This window comes from Aquarana catesbeiana, linkage group LG11 (assembly GCF_042186555.1).
Source record: "Aquarana catesbeiana isolate 2022-GZ linkage group LG11, ASM4218655v1, whole genome shotgun sequence".
Lineage (NCBI taxonomy): Eukaryota > Metazoa > Chordata > Amphibia > Anura > Ranidae > Aquarana > Aquarana catesbeiana.
In genome coordinates, this window is record NC_133334.1 from 206,359,285 (window position 1) to 206,377,202 (window position 17,918).

At 43.4% G+C, this 17,918-nt stretch overlaps 1 protein-coding gene across 3 annotated transcripts in view; it reads left to right on the top strand.

Annotated features, from left to right (window-relative positions):
• Nucleotides 1-1,678: 1,678 nt before the first annotated feature.
• The window catches only part of LOC141112391 (transmembrane protein 272-like), a 170,219-nt gene continuing 153,979 nt past the window's right edge, over nt 1,679-17,918 (top strand). For all 3 annotated transcript variants that reach the window (XM_073605192.1, XM_073605193.1, XM_073605191.1), the window contains exon 1: nt 1,679-1,803. The gene's annotated coding sequence lies outside the window, so the exon portion shown is untranslated. The remainder of the gene's footprint in view (nt 1,804-17,918) is intronic.

A 17,918-nucleotide genomic window follows, 5' to 3' on the forward strand; every position in this document is an offset into this window, starting at 1 on the left:
TTTTTTTTTTTTACTAGTAATGGCGGCGATCTGCGATTTTTATCATGACTGCAACATTATGGCGGACACATCGGACAATTTTGACACATTTATGGGACCATTGGCATTAATATAGCGATCAATGCTATAAAAATACATTGATTACTGTAAAAATGTCACTGGCAGTGAAGGGGTTAACACTAGGGGGCAATCGAGGGGTTACGTGTGTTCCCTGGGAGGTGATTCTAACTGAAGGGGGAGGGGACTGACTAGAGGAAGTGACGGATCGTGGTTCCTAGCTAACAGGAACACGCGATCTGTCACTCCTGTCAGAACAGAACAGGAAAGTGTGTGTTTACACACACTCATCTCTGTTCTGTCTCTCCTGCTCACGAGCGCTCGTGGCCAGCGGTCATCGTGACCGTCGGCCACGGGCATCGGCACCCCCACTGTGCAGTGGGCACGCGCCTCCGGCAGTGCGCACGCCTGCTATCCCGACCCCGCGAGCCGACGTATACCCGTGACTGCCCGTGCAGGGGAGCCAACCTGCCGCAGTGTAACTCGGTCGGGAAGCGGTTAAAAAAGACCCCACCCACCTCCAATTTTGTGGAATTGAACCATACATTAGACACTGGCAGGGGGGGGGGTCACAAAGTTAGGACCTTAAGTCAGGCAGAGTCCAAATGGATATTTATACTAGACACATTCGTGCCAAGAGGCCAAAATATTGAATTCGATCTGAACTGCTTTCTCAGCAATTTCTGACCATTTTGAATCTATCAACATCTAATATAATACAATATCCAAGCCCTCCCCAGCTTGATGTAGAATGCTGGTAGACCTTTGTCTATTTAATAACCGCTGGGTAACGACATGAGTATCATGGCCTTTGTGGTATTTTTTCATTATTCGTATGTGCGTATATTAATCCACAAGCCCCACTGTGCACCGTATCACTCCCCTTCTCTTTTCATTTCATCTGCAATGTATTGACCTATCCCTTAATATTTGCATGATGCACTTTGAATTGATAATTTTAAATAGTTATTATGTTATCCATACTGTCACTTAATTTCACTGTTATGTGCCCTGGATAGTTTATAGTAATCTGTATACATATTTACAATCATGATGCTCTTTTATGTTATTCTAACCTATTATGTATACCGTCATCAATGTTATGGCCTATCCTATCCCGTTGGTCTTCACCAAAAGAATGAATTAACTTGCATAATGATCTTCCCCCTGCTAAAATATTTCAATCAATTTTTAACCAATTTTTTACATATTTTTCACACATGTTTTTTAAATTAATAAAACTTTTTTATATATATCTTCTTAGATTTTTTAAAGATTTTTAATATTTTAATAAGAATCGGCTTTATATAGTGTGGTGCCCGCAATTATTACAATGGGCTGTTTTTATCCATTACTTTTTATTGTTCATTGGTTAGTCAGTAATACACTAGATTTTCAGCTCTAGTCCATCAGCCCATTTTCACTTGGGTTATAGGTTATATGGTCCGTGGCAATAAACACCGCTCGCAAGCATATCTGCAGCCGCGCGAGTGTTTAGATAACCAAGAAAATGGCCGCTTCCATCAGTCTCTCGGAAAATGGCCGCTATGGCATTTCCCCATTGAGCTACAACAAAATGGCCGCCGCATACTGTACCAGACCATTACTACTTAAGGACAACACTCAGTGCCCTCTAGTATACCCTGATGAAGTCACGAGGCACAGGGACAGGAGAGGCACATCCCATTGACGGACACGTACGAGCTCGCCGCTCGTCGGTGATATGTTATATTGCTGTGTTTCTATGTGAGTACCTTTGCTTCAAATAAACTTTGGCTGTTTACAATTTAAATACTACACTATGTGGCATCCCCTTCTTTTCATTTATGGCCATTACACCTCTGGAGGGACCTAGAGTCTGGAGAGCAGAGCCGGGTCCAGGTTTATGAAAAGGAGCCACTATCAGCTTTGCTGTTTATGCTGTTACCCCAGTAAGATTTGGTATGGGGCCATTACTTACTGGTGCAGGATTTTTTGTCACGAAGAGGAGTCACTGTGTGGTTTTTCCCTGGTTGATACACTTTATGGCATACACTCACTATATGCCCTGTGAAGAATCATCTTGCTTGGTGTGAAGTCACTGGATGTTTTATCAACACATTATGGACTAATACCTTTGTCACTTATTTTATTTATTTCACTAGGCACTACATTGTGCACCTCCTATATGTATACAATGTATTTGGCATTCATGTAGAATATTTGTCACTGTGTGTATTTTCACACTAGACACGCTGAGATCACAGTGTACCCTTTTTTGTGCATGTTACACACGATTGTAGTATTTTTTACACTGCATCGTATTGCACTTTTTCACCAGTTGCATTTATTTTTATTTATGAACATACCAATATTTATGTTTTTATGTTTCTGAGCATCTGAATTTATACCCTTACTAGAGCACTATATTTGTTTACACTGAAGTGCTTACCTCCCTAACTAGCGTCACCTGTGACACTAATACAGCGATCAGATAAACGATCGCTTAGTGACACTGGCGACGGGGGGGGGTGATCATGGGGTTAAAACTTTATTGGGGGGGTTAGGAGGGTACCCTAGCCCTAAAGGGGTCTAACACTAACTGCCCTACCACCTCCATACTGGCCTTCCTACATATATATATATATATATATATATATATATATATATATATATATATATATATATATATATATATATATATATATATATATATATATATAAGAAGGCCAGTATGGTGGCCTGAATTTATGGGAGGAGCCCGGGGGTATTTAACCAGCCTGCTCGCCTGTGGTCTTTGTCGGTTTCCTGTGCGCGATACTACGTCACTAGGCCGACTATTCGAAACTCGGCGTCCATGAGTTCTCATGTTCGTGAGTTCCGTATTCGTAAAAGTTCCCATGTTTGAGATTTTCGAGGCCCTCGTTACCAATTCGCAGTTTCGTACAACGTGCACGTAGCTATAGTACTTAGCCACTGATTCGTGCCTTTATCATACCCAAACATTTCATTCTTTTTTACGTACCTCACTCTGATTCAAATCTTATTTGTGCCGATTCGTGCCTCTGTCATGGGAAATCATTTCACTGTCACGTATCACGTTCCGATTCGAATCCAGTCACATCCGTGATGCACTGATTCGTTCTGGCGTGCCCCAGTTATTTTTCGGCTTCATTTCAGTACATCCTCCAGAGCCTGGTTCATTGTCAGTCGCAGCCGCGGCACAACCGACTCGTATCTCTGCCATGGCAAATCATTTCACTCATTTCACTGTCACGTACCGTGCTCCGATTCGAATCCAGTAGCATCCGAGATGCACTGATTCGTCCTGGCACTCCCCAGTTGTCTTGGCCTCATTTCATTCTGTGCTCCACAGTCCGACTCATTCTTTGTCGCATTCGTGGCATACCGATTCGTGCCAATATCATGGCAAAACATGGCTCATTTCATTTCACACACCTGTCGCTTTGAGTCGAATCCACTCAAACCAACAATGCATCGATTCGCACCCATCATTTCAGCCTTACAGGTATCATTCGCATGTTGCCTGTCATTCCCCCCAGGTCCGGCAGTCACTTCATATCGAGTCCTTCGTGCATTTTCTATTTTCCTTAACACGGCTCCACGGATGTTCGACCTATGATGCCTCTATGACACAAAAAAAAACACCCCGTCTTCCTTTGAAGTTCAGTCATGGTCTCGATTCCTCACTGCTACTTCTCCTTATAGTCGCACAATCCGATTCATGTTGGTTTCATTTCATACACTTTACAACCGATTCGTATCAGGATTCATTGCATACAATTTACAAATGATTCGTATCGGTTTCATTTCATACACGCTACAGCCCGATTCGAATCTAGTCGCGTCCACGGCACAACGATTCATATCGGATCCATTTCATACTCTCCACAGTCTGATTTATATCGCATTAATTTCATACACTCTACAACCGGTTCATATCAGATTCATTTCATACACTTTACAACCGATTCATATCAGATTAATTTCATACACTCTACAACATGTCGTGTCGGATCCATTTCATACCCATCACAGAGTCCGATTCGAATCCAGTCGCACTGACGGCACAACGATTTGTATCGGATTTATTTTCTTACATTCTTGAGCACAAGTACAACCGGTTAGAGTCGCAGTGCATTCATACACAATCAATTTTCTGCTATCCTTATTTTCACCTATCAGTAGGTTACTTTCTTGCAATCATTGCAAGCATGCCTCAAGCAGCACAAACATCTTACAATCGTTACAAGCACATGCAGTAACACGAACTTCTCACAGTCACTACAAACACATCTCGGTGACTTGGACTCCCTTGCAATTGTTGCAAGCACACATCCAATCACAACTTCTTGCAATCGTTGCAAGCACACATTCAAGCACAACTCTTGCAGTCTTTGCAAGCACATGCAATAATACGAACTCCTCACAGTCACTACAAACACATCTCCAGTGAAATAAACTCCCTTGCAATCGTTGCAAGCACACTTTTAAGCACAACTCTTGCGATCGTTGCAAGGCACGCATCTTAGCATAACTTCTTGCAATCGTTGCAAGCACATTCCCAGTGGCACACAATCAGCCACACATCATTTTTTAGTGGCACTTAATCGGCCACTTGTCTCCAGAGGCATTTTTATACAAGCCACTCACTGTTTTCTGTCTGTCATTTCTCCCTTAGGTCATGTGAGTTCACCAGGTATCATAATGCCACACACAGCTGGCTCTTTCTTGTAACACTATCAGGCTATACCTAGCCAGCATTCAGCATTTCCTGTCCTTACAGGACCCCGGAGAGCCTTCTGTGTTTACAGCCCATACAGTAAGATCCCTTCTACGTGGCATCCAGAAGCATCAGCCCATAGCCAACGGCAAACGCTTGCCCATCACAAGTGCCATCTTTAGGGACATGTCAAAAATCCTCGCACGTTCCCCAGTCTAGTCATCCAAGTGGCCATCTACCTGGCCCTTTGCGGTTTTCTACGGCCTATCGAATTCACCTTTAGTGGCACTGGCAGCCAGGTACTATATAGACACCACCTGACTCACTTTTAAAAACATCCTTCAGCTTGCGGTGTCCAAAACTCAACAATCCGGCTACATTAACTTCTTTCAAACTAACAACTCCATGCAGGCCAGCCTCCCCCTTGACAAGCTGACCTGCATCAGGCAGTTCTCCAAGACTTCACCCATACATGGGGGTGTACTAAGAAGCAGCTTCAGTCTCTCTTGGGAATGAAAAATGTATGTGGTGGGGGGCGCTAGGCCTGAGTTTATAATTTGCTATGTTGCATGGTAAATATCATGCCCAAAAAAAATTTAAATATATATAAATATCAATGTGCCATACAAAAATGCTAAGTACATCTAAAAAAAATAACTATAGACAAATAGTGCATATACCAAAGGAATTATAACCATGCAATCCCTGCATGTGTTAAAAAATAATGTACTTGTGGAAATACATAAGAAAATCCCAATGGAAAAGTCCAAGTGCAATTTTAAAATGAACAAAACAACTCAAATGGGTGAATCTTCCGCTGTGTAGATGTACAACCTTCACCAACTGTGTTGTACACCCAAAGTGCTCTGTAAATGGATGTCCGCTTACCAGAAGTTGTTGACCTTATTAATTAAAAGAAGGTCAAATAAAGCCTTTAGCAAGAAATGACTTGCAATGGGATGGATAAGCCGTGTGGGTAAACTTTGCCTCTCCCCCAGTAGGATATCAGGAAATATGTAGAAGAATACAAGAAGAACTGAAATAGTGTAATCCAGTTTATTGTAAAAACGATTAAAAACAAAAGCCAAATGGCTGCTTACATTTAAAAGTGCCCTCGCCTGGCGCTAAGGCGGTTCCGCTCATATGGGACTGGAAGCTCCGCTCTGCGCATGGTAGCTGGCATGCGCTTCACCACCAGCCGCCCACAACCAGAGGGACCGGAATTGTGGATCAGATTGCGTAACCAGGCACGCCTCGACGTACGTTTCGTATCCCGTCTTCAGGAGGCGTACCTGGTTACTATACAAGCATACTAAAATAGTGAAATCATTGACCAATGGGAGTTTAAATTGGGTAGTTGCTAGGCAGTTTAGGTAATCTGAGAGTTTAGCCAATAAAAATTAAGCCTGAATAGTGGCTAGGCAGTTTAACAGCCCCAGTGTCAGTGGTGAGCATGATTGGAGAACACAATTAGCATGCCTAATCACGGAAGTCAAAACTGCAGAGCACTGCAAATACAGGAAATGTACCTCCTCTGATAAACAATACATTCATATTATCTTGGAGGTCAGTACATTTAAAATAAGTAGTAAATTTGTATAATGTTGGAATAATAAAATTAAAATATGAGAGTTAAAAATTAAACAGTAAAAAAATAAAATAAAAATTAAGAATAAAGATATATGAATAATAATGCTAGAGCTGCTGGCACAGTGCCAATGAAAATGAATCAAATAAAAACATCAGTGGATACTCCTTTGAGTAGCGAAAGAGAAGTCCTAGATAGTTGGTGCATTATAGATTTTAGATAGTAAAACTCCTCTTGATAAAATTCACCCCCACTTTACTCATTAGTCAAAAAGCAATTTAGATCTAGTTCTATGTTAAGTCCCAATGGCTGCATCGAACTAAGGCAATATAACCACTGGGTCTCATTTTGAGAAATTGCTTTCTTGAGGTCTGTGCCTCTCCAATGGGGAGTGACTCTGTCTATACCATAAAATGTGAGGAGACTAGGGTCCCTATTGTGGAAAAGGTGGAAATGTCTGGAGACACTGTGATTCAAAAAACCTTTAGCGATATTTGTCACATGTTCATTGATTCGTACCCTTAGTTCTCGTGTAGTCCTCCCCACATATTGAAGGGAACATGGGCACTCCAACACATATGTTACATGTTTGGAATAGCACGTTATCAGGGGTTTAATAATGAACTCCTCATGGGTGACGTTGGATTGGAATTTAGTGACTTTTTTTGTCTGTTGTTTCGTAGTAGGACAATCCTTGCATCGAGTACAGTAATAGAACCCCGACCCATCAAGAAACGTTGGGGGCTTTTTTGGGGGGTCCGGTACATTGGGCGCTATTATGTTTCTTAAGCCTGGAGCCCTCCTGTAGATAAATTTGGACCCAACTGGTAATATGTTTTGCAAATCCTTATCTTTTAATAATATAGGCCAGTATTTCTTAAAAACCTTTTCAATATCTTTGTATTGTCTATGAAAGTTTGAGACAAAAGCTAGACCCCCCTTTAAGGGAGGAAGACTTCTTTTTGTTGGTCAATAATTCATCTCTATTCATTTGAAGCACCTGATTTTTGGTTGTGATGAATGACTGTTGGGAGTAACCTTTTTCCTGAAATCTGTTGATGAGCATCTCAGCTTGTGTGTGGAAATCTGTAAGATTGTCACAATTGCGCCAAACTCACATTAATTGGCCTTTGGGTACCCCCCCAACCACTGGGGATGGTGACAGCTGTGGATTGGTACAAACCCATTTCTATCCGTCACCCTAAAATGGGTCTTAGTACCGATTCTATTCATGTTTTTTGTCAGGGCGAGATCCAAAAAATTTATGGTATCCAAACTACTTTCTGCTGTGAATTTGAGGCCATACTTATTAATATTCATACATGCTAGGAACATTTCTAGTTCTCCATGGGGACCTCCCCATAATAGAATAATGTCATCAATGTACCTTTTATAGTACAATAATGATTTATTAGATGTTTTGTAAATGGTTTCCCTTTACCACTTATTGCGCACTATATTGGCCACGCTGGGGCATACCTTGCCCCCATTGCTACCCCCTTAATTTGGTTAAAGTAAGTGTCCTGAGCCCAAAAATAATTGTTGCCCATAGCTAGTTGTAATCCTTCAATCAGAAAGTTGATTTGTAGTGTGTTTAGTCCGGATTCCTCCATTTAAGGGCCAATTTCACTGCTAGAAGAGCATCTGGCTGTCTAATGCTGGTATAAAGTGATTCGATATCCACTGTAACCAATATGGTATGCTCATCTACCTTGATGGTTTGAAGCGATTTAATGAGTTTGCGGCTATCTTTCAAGTATGATCTGCCCTTAATAACCAGGGGCTGGAGATAAATATCAAGGTGCTCACCCAAGCGGGAATATAAAGACCCTATCCCACTAATAATGGGCCGACCCGGTGGGTTTTCTTTATTTTTATGGATCTTAGGCACTATATATAGTACTGGGATATGGGGAACCTGATATTTGGCCTCTTTACTATCTAAAATGTTATTAATACCAACCTTATTCACCCAAGTTATCAATTCTGATTTGAGTTTAGCTGTGGGGTCTGCCCTCAGGGGCTTATAGGTAGTTGTATCCCCTAACAATCTGTGGATCTCTTTATTGTAACTGTCTTTAGTAAGTATCACCACCCCTCCCCCCTTGTCCGCTGGTCGAACTACTATTTGTTTGTTGGATTCTAACTTCTTGATTCCCTCCCATATTGTTTGGTTACTCTTACTTTTGTTTACATGTAGTGTTTTGATTTCATCCTGTACCATGTTTTTAAAAACCTCAATGTGTTGGTGGGTACCCTTGTTTGGATTGAAAACTGAATTGTTTTTCAAGCCGCTATGTTGGTAGATAGTGGCTGGTTCTGGTGGTCGTGAACTTGGTAACTGAGATGCAAAATGTTTTTTAATGTTCAATTTGCAAATATATTTTTCAATATCTATGAATAGCTCAAATTTATTTACATTTTTATCAAGTGCAAATTTTAAACCTTGGGCCAATACTTCCAGTTCCTCCTCCGAGAAAACTATATTAGTCAAATTGAAAATGCCTGTGTTTAATTGTCTCGCTTTCTTTTTCTTTCTGCCCCTCCTTCTTCTGCCTCTTTTTCTAAATATTCTCTGGGGTATTGTGGTACAGTGGGTGGGATCCTGTAGGGTTCCTTCCACCCCCTTGATTTCCCCCCTGTTGATGGTAATTATGGTAAGATGATGACCTACCTCTATAATTTCCCCTATAATGTCCCCGTGGGGGTCTGGGTGGATAGGGGATGGGGCCTTGACTGTAATACTGGTAGTTTGGATCCAGTGATCGGTTATCCAATGGTGGATACCTGTTGTGAGTAGGTATTGGATAAGGTGCTGGATAAGGATAGGGGTTGGTATTGGTATTACACATACTACAGGAGAGTGTCAGAGAGTGCAGACATACTACAGGAGAGGTTCAGAGACTGCGGACATACTGCAGGAGATTACCGGAGACTGCGGACATACTGCAGGAGACAGGTAAGCTTATAACAATAGAATTAGAGTTCTACTTAAAAGCTAACAAAACAGCGGAGGTATCGGCGTCCATGGTGTGGGAGGTCCACAAAGCCTATATCAGGGGGATTCTGATCAAGGCAGGCGTGGAAAAGAAAAGAAAGACAAAGGAAGATAAACTTATATTAATGAAAGAGATATCTGAACTTGAGCAACTGCATAAATCAAATGGAGGGAAGGAGGTGCTCCTAAGACTCCACTATAAAAGAGAAGCCATGAGAGATTTAATAGAACAAGAAACACGTGTAGCTTACAACCTGCTAAAAAAGGAGAGGTATTTGGGGGGAAATAAACCAGGGAAGTATTTAGCTAAGACCCTAAAAAAAACTAAAGTTTAGAACTAAAGTTTTTTTTCCAGGATTTGGAACTAAAAAAAATAGAGGATAATTATAATTTATTAGAAGCCCCTATCACAGAGGACGAAATAAAAAAAATATTGAAAGAAACGCCGGTAGGGAAAAGCCCCAGGCCTGACGGTTTTACCGTGCTCTACTATAAAAAATTCCAGGACTTACTAATTCCTAAATTATGTACGTACATGAATGGGATAGGAGTAAATTGGGAGATGGGGAAAGAAGCATTAGAAGCCATTATCACCATTATTTTGAAAGAGGGCAAGGATAGCACACTCTGCTCTAGTTACAGGCCTATAGCGCTCCTCAATACGGACATGAAATTATTTGCGAAAGTACTGGCCGGAAGAGTGAAGAACATACTGAACAACATGGTCCACCCAGATCAGGTTGGGTTCATCCCTGGTAAGGAAGGGCGGGATAACGGTATAAGAACTCTCTTGGTAATCCAGAGAATTAGAGACAGTGGAGCCCCAGGTCTACTCCTGTCAACTGATGCTGAGAAAGCCTTTGACAGGGTAGACTGGGGCTTTATGTACTGTATGTTGGAGGAGATAGGATTCGGGCCTAACATGATCAGATGGATAAAGGCATTATATGTCCGTCCTTCTGGGAGGGTCAAAGTCAACGGAACACTCTCTGAGTCGTTTGTAATGACTAACAGAACTAGACAGGGGTGTCCACTTTCCCCCCTTCTGTTTGTGCTTACGCTCGAACCTCTTCTAACAAGGATAAGGCAGAACCCGGATATTACGGGAGTAAATGACGGAAACAATATACACAAATTGGCAGCCTTATACGATATCCTTTTTATATTACCAGACCTAGGATAACCCTCCCTAACCTGCTTAAAACCCTAAAAGAGTACGGTGAAATTTCAAATTTTAAAATTAACCCGGCCAAATCAGAAATATTAGAAATAAATAAGATGGATAAAAGAGATCGTATGGTTTATAAGGAGATCCCATTTGCGTGGGGAAAAAAAGAGATTAATTATCTCAGGATTAAGATAACTAGATCAAGAGAGTCTCTATACCAGGTTAATTTTGTTCCTCTCCTTAACAAGATAAAAGGGGAGCTGAACAGAATTACAAGAGGACAGTTGTCATGGGGGGGGGGAGAATCAATATCCTCAAGATGGCAATTTTGCCAAAAATTTTATATAAAATGCAAATGCTCCATATTCCACTACCACAAGCATATTTTAAAATATTACACTCACTTTTCTTAAAATGTTTTTGGAGAGGGAAAAACCCGCGTATAAGTTTTGCAACACTGGTTAAAGACAAGGAGAACGGGGGCTGGGGAGCACCAGACATTAGATACTATCACGAGGCAATTATTTTATCACGAATTATAGAATGGGCAAAAAGCAATAAGGAAAAGCACTGGGTGAAAATGGATAACACGATTAGTAAAGTAAACATGAGTAAAGTAATCTGGATTCCTCCACTTTTTAGGAAACTCAGCTCTGAGACACATATCATCACTAGATACACTTTAAAAGTTTGGGATAATTTGCACAAAAGGGAGAAGTGGGAGTATAACTCCCCTCTAATTCCTTTGAAGGACACAGAATTTTTTGCACCAGGCATGGAGGCTTTGAGTGGGAGATGGATTTTACAAGAAGAAGCACAACTAAAGGATGTGATGGAGCGGGGTAAACTTTGTTCTTTTCAGGATTTAAAAAACAAAAGTGATCTTATAACCATCAATAGATGGCGATACTCCCAATTAAAACATTTCATCGAAACACTCCCCCAACCCATTAGAACGGCGGATAACCTGGAACCCTTAGAGAAATTGTGTGTCGATAAATTAGGGAAGAAGGGGATTTCGAGGATCTATAAGGTGTTGATAGACTTGAAGGGAATAGATATTCCGGTATTCATCAAAAGGTGAGAGACTGAACTAAAATTAAAACTCACAGACGCGGAGGCTACGACCTTACTAAAACGAGTTCATATCACATCAGTAAACTATAAGGTGTCCGAGCTAAACTACAAATGTTTGGCAAGATGGTACATTACCCCAGATAGAGCATCTAAGTATCAGAGCGAAACCTCGCAATATTGCTGGAGGGGATGCAAAGAGCTTGGACAATGGCACACATCTGGTGGCAATGCCCAGAAATTAAAAAATTCTGGGATGAGATTAGGAAAATCATCAGTGAAATAACCTATATAGTGGTCCCCGATGACCCATGGGCGTGCTTGTTCCACGGTTTTAGAATGTCAACTGAGTCATATATCTGAGAACACTTACACCACAATTTTTGAATGCAGCCAAAAGTCTCATATCTAGACATTGGCAGGAAAGAAGCTGTCCAACATTACAAGAATGGTACGACAAAATAAATGAAACCCAAAATCTCGAATATTTGAGACATAAGGAGCGGAAATGGAGGAGTTTGAGGAAAAATGGTGGTGTTGGCTAAAATTTAAAAGTTCAATAAGATCTGCAGAGGTGTTAGGAATCTAAAAGGTCTATTTGGTATGGTCTTTGCTTAGCTAGAGAGAGGTACTTGATTTGTTGTAGCCGTATTAGTGCAATTGTGACAGAGAAAATTGAGTACTGTCCGTGATACTTTTTTTATTTGCACTAACATACAATTTTTCAGGACAAGCTTTCGGGGTATGTCCCCTTCTTCAAGGTCCAAGCAGGTCCAAGCAGTACTAGAGAGAGGTAAAAAGCAATATGAGTGGAGTTCATGAGCGGTGTTGAACCGGGTGGCTTTGAAGCCTATGGTTGAACAAATATAGGACTTCGGGGGGGTCTGGGAGATTTGGGGTAGAAGAGAGGGGAGGGGAGGGGGGTTTAGATAAGTTTGGTATTAGATTTGCTTTACTTGCTATGAATGAAGAGAGGTTGGTTCGGATGATAAGCGATGTAGATTTCTTCTAGGGACATATGTATATATGGCAAGGAATAATAAAAAAAAAAATCACATTTAATATATGCCACTATGATGTGAATAGCGAGTCTGGCAAATATTGAACTGCAAAGTTGAAATTTACTTCCCCGATAACGGTCACTGATGTAGATTGTGGACATACTGCAGGAGATTACCAGAGACTGCGGATACACTGCAGGAGACAGAGACTGCGGACATACTGCAGGAGATTACCAGAGACTGCGGATACACTGCAGGAGACAGAGACTGCGGACATACTGCAGGAGATTACCAGAGACTGCGGACATACTGCAGGAGATTACCAGAGACTGCGGACATACTGCAGGAGATTACCAGAGACTGCGGACATACTGCAGGAGATTACCAGAGACTGCGGACATACTGCAGGAGATTACCAGAGACTGCGGACATACTGCAGGAGATTACCAGAGACTGTGGACATACTACAGGAGACAATCAGAGACTGCGGACATACTGCAGGAGATTAGCAGAGACTGCGGACATACTGCATGAGACAATCAGAGACTGCAGACATACTGCAGGAGATTACCTGAGACTGCGGACATACTGCAGGAGATTACCAGAGACTGCAGACATACTGCAGGAGATTACCAGAGACTGTGGATACACTGCAGGAGATTACCAGAGACTGTGGATACACTGCAGGAGACAATCAGAGACTGCAGACATACTGCAGGAGATTACCAGAGACTGCGGACATACTGCAGGAGATTACCAGAGACTGCGGACATACTGCAGGAGATTACCAGAGACTGCGGACATACTGCAGGAGACAATCAGAGACGGCGGACATACTGCAGGAGATTACTAGAGACAGCGGACATACTGCAGGAGATTACCAGAGACGGCGGGCATACTGCAGGAGATTACCAGAGACTGCGGACATACTGCAGGAGACAATCGGAGACTGCGGACATACTTCAGGAGATTACCAGAGAATGCGGACATACTGCAGGAGATTACCAGAGACTGTGGACATACTGCAGGAGATTACCAGAGACTGCGGAATACTGCAGGAGATTACCAGAGACTGCGGAATACTGCAGGAGATTACCAGAGACTGCGGAATACTGCAGGAGATTACCAGAGACTGCGGACATACTGCAGGAGATTACCAGAGACTGCGGACATACTGCAGGAGACAATCAGAGACTGCGGACATACTTCAGGAGATTACCAGAGAATGCGGACATACTGCAGGAGATTACCAGAGACTGTGGACATACTGCAGGAGATTACCAGAGACTGTGGACATACTGCAGGAGATTACCAGAGACTGCGGAATACTGCAGGAGATTACCAGAGACTGCGGACATACTGCAGGAGATTACCAGAGACTGCGGACATACTGCAGGAGACAATCAGAGACTGCGGACAGACTGCAGGAGATTACCAGAGACTGCGGACATATTACAGGAGATTACCAGAGACTCCAGACATACTGCAGGAGACAATCAGAGACTGCGGACATACTGCAGGAGATTACTAGACACTGCAGACATACTGCAGGAGATTACCAGAGACTGTGGACATACTGCAGGAGATTACCAGAGACTGTGGACATACTGCAGGAGATTACCAGAGACTGTGGACATACTGCAGGAGATTTCAAGAGACTGCGGACATACTGCAGGAGATTACCAGAGACTCCAGACATACTGCAGGAGACAATCAGAGACTGCGGACATACTGCAGGAGATTACTAGACACTGCGGACATACTGCAGATTACCAGAGACTGCGGACATACTGCAGGAGATTACCAGAGATTGCGGACATACTGCAGGAGACAATCAGAGACTGCCGACATACTGCAGGAGATTCCAGAGACTGCGGACATACTGCAGGAGATTACCAGAGACTCCAGACATACTGCAGGAGACAATCAGAGACTGCGGACATACTGCAGGAGATTACTAGACACTGCGGACATACTGCAGGAGATTACCAGAGACTGTGGACATACTGCAGGAGATTACCAGAGACTGTGGACATACTGCAGGAGATTACCAGAGACTGCGGACATACTGCAGGAGACAATCAGAGACTGCGGACATACTGCAGGAGACAATCAGAGACTGCGGACATACTGCAGGAGACAATCAGAGACTGCGGACATACTGCAGGAGATTACCAGAGACTGCGGACATACTGCAGGAGACAATCAGAGACTGCCGACATACTGCAGGAGATTACTAGACACTGCCGACATACTGCAGGAGATTACCAGAGAAAGCGGACATACTGCAGGAGATTACCAGAGACTCCAGACATACTGCAGGAGACAATCAGAGACTGCGGATATACTGCAGGAGATTACTAGACACTGCGGACATACTGCAGGAGATTACCAGAGAGTGCGGACATACTGCAGGAGATTACCAGAGAGTGCGGACATACTGCAGGAGACAATCAGAGACTGCCGACATACTGCAGGAGATTACCAGAGACTCCAGACATACTGCAGGAGACAATCAGAGACTGCGGACATACTGCAGGAGATTACTAGACACTGCAGACATACTGCAGGAGATTACCAGAGACTGTGGACATACTGCAGGAGATTTCAAGAGACTGCGGACATACTGCAGGAGATTACCAGAGACTGTGGACATACTGCAGGAGATTTCAAGAGACTGCGGACATACTGCAGGAGATTACCAGAGACTGTGGACATACTGCAGGAGATTTCAAGAGACTGCGGACATACTGCAGGAGATTACCAGAGACTGCGGGCATACTGCAGGAGACAATCAGAGACTGCGGACATACTGCAGGAGATTACCAGAGACTGCGGGCATACTGCAGGAGACAATCAGAGACTGCGGACATACTGCAGGAGATTTCCAGAGACTGCAGACATACTGTAGGAGATTACCAGAGACTGCAAAAATACTGCAGGAGACAATCAGAGACTGCGGACATACTGCAGGAGATTACTAGAGACAGCGGACATACTGCAGGAGATTACCAGAGACTGCGGACATACTGCAGGAGACAATCATAGACTGCGAACATACTGCAGGAGATTAAAAGAGACTGCAGACATACTGTAGGAGATTACCAGAGACTGCAAAAATACTGCAGGAGATTATCAGAGACTGCGGACATACTGCAGGAGATTATCAGAGACTGCGGACATACTGCAGGAGATTATCAGAGACTGCGGACATACTGCAGGAGATTATCAGAGACTGCGGACATACTGCAGGAGATTATCAGAGACTGCGGACATACTGCAGGAGACAATCAGAGACTGCGGACATACTGCAGGAAATTACCAGAGACTGCGGACATACTGCAGGAAATTACCAGAGACTGCGGACATACTGCAGGAGATTACCAGAGACTCCAGATATACTGCAGGAGACAATCAGAGACTGCGGACATACTGCAGGAGATTACTAGACACTGCGGACATACTGCAGATTACCAGAGACTGCGGACATACTGCAGGAGATTACCAGAGACTGCAAAAATACTGCAGGAGACAATCAGAGACTGCGGACATACTGCAGGAGATTACTAGAGACTGCGTAGATACTGCAGGAGATTACCAGAGACTGCGTAGATACTGCAGAAGATTACCAGAGACTGCGGACATACTGCAGGAGATTACTAGACACTGCGGACATACTGCAGGAGATTACCAGAGACTGCGGACATACTGCAGGAGACAATCAGAGACTGCCGACATACTGCAGGAGATTACCAGAGACTGCGAACATACTGCAGGAGACAATCAGAGACTGCCGACATACTGCAGGAGATTACCAGAGACTGCGGACATACTGCAGGAGATTACCAGAGACTCCAGACATACTGCAGGAGACAATCAGAGACTGCGGACATACTGCAGGGGATTACTAGACACTGCGGACATACTGCAGGAGATTATCAGAGACTGTGGACATATATGCAGGAGATTTCAAGAGACTGCGGACATACTGCAGGAGATTACCAGAGACTGCGGACATATTGCAGGAGACAATCAGAGACTGCGGACATACTGCAGGAGACTTCCAGAGACTGCAGACATACTGCAGGAGATTACCAGAGACTACAAAAATACTGCAGGAGACAATCAGAGACTGCAGACATACTGCAGGAGATTACTACAGACAGCGGACATACTGCAGGAGATTACCAGAGACTGCGGACATACTGCAGGAGACAATCAGAGACTGCGGACATACTGCAGGAGATTTCCAGAGACTGCGGACATACTGCAGGAGATTACCAGAGACTGCGTAGATACTGCAGGAGACAATCAGAGACTGCGGACATACTGCAGGAGACAATCAGAGACTGCGGACATACTGCAGGAGATTACCAGAGATTGCGGACATACTGCAGGAGATTACCAGAGACTGCGGACATACTGCAGGAGACAATCAGAGACTGTGGACATACTGCAGGAGATTACTAGAAAATGCGGACATACTGCAAGAGATTACCAGAGACTGCGGACATACTGCAGGAGATTAACAAGAAAAAAACGCACTAGGTCTGAGATTATTATACATAAAAAATTAAGTGAAAATAGATTGAAAATTCACAAATAACTGCAAATCAAAAAAGTGTAGTCCAAAAAGCAGCAGCTCAATATGTAGTAGCACAAATAAACTGTAAGGCCCCTTTCACACGGGACGGATCCGTGTTGATCCGCCCCGTGTTTATCCGCTGCTCAGCGGGGATCGCTCCGCTTTCCCCAGCTGAGCAGGCAGATGACAGGGCGGGACCCGCACACTGTGCAGGGACCGCCCTGTCAGTTCTCCGCTCTCCCCTATGGGGGATCGGAGGAACACGCACCGTCTGTCCGTGTTCCTCCGATCCGCTCTGCAGACGGATAGAAAAATAGGATTTTCTTCCGTCCGCAGAATCGGACGAGAGCGGAGGCGGACGACATCGGGTGTTAGCGGATGTACATCCGCTGACACCCGCTATCCCATAGGGATGCATGTATGTCCGTATTTCATCCGAAAACGGATGGATGAAATACGGACATACTGTCCGCATGTGTGAAAGGGGCCTAAAAGGAAAAAAAAGCTGCGCTATTAAATGGAAAGTCCATACAATTACTCATGGATAAACAGTAACAAATCAGCCTATTATTGAACACCAGAGTGAACCAAAATAAATCAAACGTGCCACCACCTTAAAAAATGCCTGCTTACCAGCTGGCAAGTAAAATCGGGCAACTGGCTTAACCCAGCCAGGGCCTTTGCTTGTGAGGAAGATCAACTGATGGACTGGAGGTTGGATGGT